Below are 5,529 nucleotides of genomic sequence, written 5' to 3'. Positions count from 1 at the left end.
GCTACAGGGTAATTTTTAGATGGAATCACAGTAATCTCCCACTGATTTCATTGCTAATTCGCAGGAATTCTCTGAATAAACATAAGTCGGACTCCTCTGATATATAAGCCCACATTCTACACATCCTTAAGACAGTTCAATTTTGTTGAGGGCATTTAGAGCTCTCAAATCATCAATTTATTTCAATTAGATTTTTAAATGCATCATTTTTTACACTGCTAAAAATATAAGCATCAAAATGTTACATGCAAGTGCTAACACAGTGCACATTACCTTAGCTTCCATGTATATCAGTGACAAATTAGTGAGGACAGAGTGGACAATAGGGGGAAAAACAATCTGAATATAATTTGGTGAGTCCATGTGCATTTCAGATTCTCTTCTCCTGAAGTCTATTTGGCACTTAATAGAAAACACCAGAGGGAGCACTCAGAAATGTTTATTGCTGTACATAACTGGGGTTGGGGATGGGATGGTAGTCATGCATCATATGTAGAAATTCCAACAGGATACCTTCATGAAGGCCAGAGTCATTAAAAAAGAATCACCAAATTCATCCAAGAAGAAATTGTCCTAGAATGTATGAAGAATTTGATTCCTAGTCCTGCATAAACTGTGTATGGTGGTACATACTTGTAATCACAGATCTCTGCAGGCAGAGGCCAGAAGCTCAGAATTTCAAGGCCATTCTCAACTACCCATGTGCCCAGTGTGTGAAGATTCAAAATTCATCAACACAAGCTGGGCCATGGTGGCACACACCTTTAATCCTAGCACTTGGGAGGAAGAGGCAGGGGGATCTCAGTGAGTTCCAGGCCAGCTTGGTTCCAGGGCAAACTCCAAAGCTACACAGAGAAATCCTGTCTCAACAAACAAACAAAACAACAAATTCATCAACACAATAGTAAGCTGAACTCAAATAATATGTATTATAAATTAGATACATATACAATTCATCCAAAGAATGCAAAGTTGTTTTAATAATCAGAGTAATTAACTAAAAAAAAGAAAGAAAGAAACAGGGCTGGAGAGATGGCTCAGCCGTTAAAGGCTTGGCTCACAACCAAAAAAAAAAAAAAGACAACAACAACAAAAAACCACTGATCATTTTACTAAACATAAGGGGGAAAGAATACCTCAATATTCACAGTAACTCTCAGTCCAAGGGCATTTATACAAAACTACAGCTGATGCTACAGAACTGAGAAACTAATCATTCTCAAAAATCACAAAGGCAAGTATGTTCTACTTATCACTATTTGACAGTTTCTAGACAGTTCAATATAAGGGACACAGATTGAAAAACGGTAAAACTGTTGGCATGTGACAATTTCCTCTGAAGGAAGATCTGAAAGGATAAACAACAAATCAGAATTTTTAAAGGGTTTTTATTTTTAATTATGTGTGTGGGAAGGAATGCATGTGAGTACACAGGCCCCTGAAGGTCAGAAGAGGACAACAGATCCTTTGGCACTGGAGTTACAGGTAGTAGTGAGCCACCTAGTGGTGGTGTTAGGAACCAAATTTGGGTTCTCTGCAAAGGCAACAAGCAGTTGTAACTGCAGAGCCCACTTAAAAATCACTGTAATTTAATGACTCTACCCAGGATACACAATCGGAAGCATATCACAGCAAATTGTATTCCTATATAAGGAGTAAAATATTGGAATTAGAAGTTACAATATGATATAATCATACTCAAATCCCAAAACTAACAAAATAAATGCATGATCAAAAAATCAAAATAATGCAAAGCACTACACTTACAGGTTTGAAACTTTTTGTTATGACATGAAGTCTCCCTTACTTGACCTATTGACTCAATGCACTGTCTATCAAGATCCCAGCAAAGTCCATTTATATACATTTTATCCTGGAGTTGCCATGTGAAGGAGAGAATCTAGAATTGCCAAAAACTGCTTAAAATAAAAAGTTGGAACTCTTACTACCCAATTCCAAGATTTTTACAGTAAATCAGGCATGAACATACCATTAAAACCCCAGAAATGCCTGTTTCAGGCAAGAGCCATGCAAGAATCTGGAACTAGAAAATGAGTATTTGTAGTAACTCAGAATGTCTCTCCCAGAATCTACCAGCTTGACAATGCTTTACCACAAAGCACATTCTTTGACACTCCTTTCTCTAGAAGAACAGTGAGCTCATAACCTCTGATATGCAAGTTGTAAAAGCTCAGACTCACTTCTAATAATACAGAACAAACAGTAATAGTACAGTACAGAGAAGCCAGCTGGCACCGATTAATGCCTGTTATAACGCAGAAGGCAGGCTTACTACTATTGTAGTATTCTCCAAAAATCCTAACTGCAGACTAGCCACCAGAAAACACACAAACTGAAACTGAGAATACTGAACAAAATTTCTACCATTAAGCTCTGGAGGTGTCAAGATCACTGAAACCAAAAACACCTAAAACTTAGTATCTGTGTGTGTGTGTGCATGTATGTATGTGTGCACACATTTGCATGTGTGCCCGTAGAGCTCAGAAGACAGTGTCAGATTCTCTGGAGCTGGTTACAGAAGGCTGTAAGCATCCAAATGTGGGTGCTGGGAACTGAACTTGGGTCCTTCATGAGAGCAGCATGTCATCCTAGCCTGAGCCATCTATCCAGCCCCACAATGCCTATTTTTTGTTTCATGTTGCTATTTTAGTTTTTTTGTATATTCTATTGAATGTATAGTTAACAAACTTTCTCCCATTTTTGTGTTGTCTTCACTCCAGGACAGTTTCCTTTGTTGTACAGAAGCCTTCTAAGGTCTGAGATCCCTTGTCAATTATTGATCCTACTTCCCACATTATGAGAGGCCTATTAAGAAAGTCCATACATCTATACCTGCAAGTTGATGTGTCTTCCCTTCTTCGTCTTCTTAACAGTTTCAAAGTAAACAAAATCGCCAGACTTGCAGGTAACTGGATTAAACTTTAACAATCACACTGAAGCCACCCAGAATCGATGCTGCACATTCCTCTTATGTGGATCCAGCTTTGAATCATCTTTAACTTGGAGTACATGTGAAAGCCAAGTAATTCTCAACAGACATTGAGAGTGGAGCCTGAGGTGAGATGCTAAACAACAGAGCAAATGTGAGCAGAGTGAGAGAGCTAAGGGTGGAAAGGTTCAAACGTGGAGGGGGTGGGGGGAGGCTGAGCCAAAATGTGCTATGAAAAATCTATATGGAAATCTATGACCTTGCACACCAAGTTCAAAAAGTAGAAGGACACCACACTGGTAGCATAATAGAATGGGAGTGGGGATACTGAGTTAAAGGTTTAAGTGAGGATGGGAGCAAGGGGGTAGGGGAGATCGAATGTTAGATGGGCTCATCAAAATTAAAGATGCATAAAGAAGCCTTATGGAAACACACTAGTTAATAATCTTATTAAAATACTTTTAAAATGGGGAGTTTGAGCAGAGGTACCCTGTAAGAGTGGACAATACTGTTCTCAGAAGACGTGCATTGCTTAATGAAAATCTAAATGCCAGGCACAGGATAACTCCCTTACTAGTTATTGATGACAGAGGACTTGAGGTACCCCAAACAACTTGTTACTGCCATTGTTCTTGGCTGCTCACCATAACTAAATACTAAAACCCTGTTTCTGAAGACACTGCCCACCTTGGATTCCATACATTGAGAATCAATTCCAGACTGACCAGGAAACCTTCTTCCTGCTAGCTAGCTTTCATAGTACTAGAAGGTGCTCATACAGGCTCCTGTGGGAGAAAAGTCATCAATGGACCCGCTATAGTACTAACCAATCAGCACAGGTGTACCCACTACTACACTGGCAATGGGGGACAAACCTGATTACATTCAAGGTCTGACATGATAACCTCTAAGGAGGAGCAGGGAGAAAAAGGGAAGGGGAAAGGGAAAGGGAAGGGAAAAGGGAAAGGAAAATGGAAAGGGGAAAAAAAAAAAAAAAAAAAAAAGGAAAGGAAAAGCCCAAGAGTTCATAGGTCTTAGGGGAGGATAATTTACTAGTGGTATTTTACTAAATGGACAAATAGTCAAGAGTCGTTCTTGGGATTTATGTCTATACCCATAGATTTATGCTGCTCTCAACCTTGGTCATTGAACAGCAATAAATGTAGAGAATAAGACTGTGATACATCATGTACACCACCCTCCCCCACCCAAGGCTCAGGAAACACCGTGGAAGAGTGAGCAAAAGAATGTAAGAGCTAGATGCTAAGTAGAGCTGTGAAATGCTGTTATCTAGACCTGACACGGCTGATGCACACATGGCAACACACAGCAGCTATGGTTGCCTGCACATGATCAAGCCAGTCAAAACTCCAGCCAGGACAGGGAAGGGCTCCTCAGGTCCCACTCCTTAGATCTATTCAGTTACTGGCTGGTGAGAAAGGGCCACTTTTCTCTGGGAATATGGCCAATGATAGGTTGCCCATGCCCCACAACATTCAAATATGGTCAATAGTAACTGTTCTTGGGATATTAATAAAAAAAAGATGATAATGAAGACATGAGTTTTTGATGAAGACAGGTTGATGGGTCCTGGAAGGGCAGGGAGTTGAAGGGAGGTGTATCCAAAATACACAGTATATGTGCATGAAATTTTCAAAAAAGCTTGTAAAGTTAAGGACATTCTTGAACAATAAAAACAAAACAGAAGTCAAGGTAAGCCACTACACCTTATACAAACTGAGACAGAGACTGAGAACAGTTTTGAGTAGAATGTTAAAACAAAACAAGGAAGCCAAAGGTCTAGATTCTTTTCCACAGCCTAAAGTATGCTGTTCCAGAAAAATCTGCTGTTTAACTCCTATGCCCAGATCTATAAACTGATATAACTAAAGATTCCTTTCAAATCCCATTATGCTACTGGCAACTGTGTTAAGAAAAATAGTCCTACAAGTTACTGGGGAAAAGGATTTCTATTTTTGTTTCTACAGAAAATGAAAAGATGTGGATTCCTTCCAGACTAATGTGGTTTGATCAAGCCAGACCGCCTGAAACAGAGTACGAGGTGATCCTACATTCAAAACAGCTGGACAAAGCAGCCTTACAAACTACAGCCAGGATTTCTGAATCTTCTTCGAATCCCCCATGACAGCGCCCCTTACCAGCAGGAAGTAGTTTGGAAAGAATGATGCCCAAATACCCAAATATCCAAATATTTTCTATAAATGTTTGTTTTCATTTAAATGGACTTTGTTATATAAAAAAAAATTAAAAAAAAAGAAAAAGAAAAATAGTCCTAAATCCTTAATAAGTGATATGGGTGGTGGCAATAAGTCAGGAAAGAAGTAGCAGTCCTGAGCATGTCTCTTGGCATACAATTAGCACTTCATAACATGCTATAAGCACATAGCAGATGTGGGGAGACGGCAAGCCAGAGCAAGGAGTGAGGCTGAAAAGGAAGAACACACAGCCCGGCATGGAGTACGTTCTAACACTGTTAGATGTTCAGTACCATTCTGACTCTGTAATCATCTTGATGGGAAATCCTACTATAACCTTTTGATAGAAAATGAAAACAGTAC

This window comes from Phodopus roborovskii, unplaced genomic scaffold (assembly GCF_943737965.1).
Source record: "Phodopus roborovskii unplaced genomic scaffold, PHOROB, whole genome shotgun sequence".
NCBI lineage: Eukaryota > Metazoa > Chordata > Mammalia > Rodentia > Cricetidae > Phodopus > Phodopus roborovskii.
The sequence above is the reverse complement of the archived record's forward strand: the minus strand, read 5'-3'. Positions refer to the sequence as shown.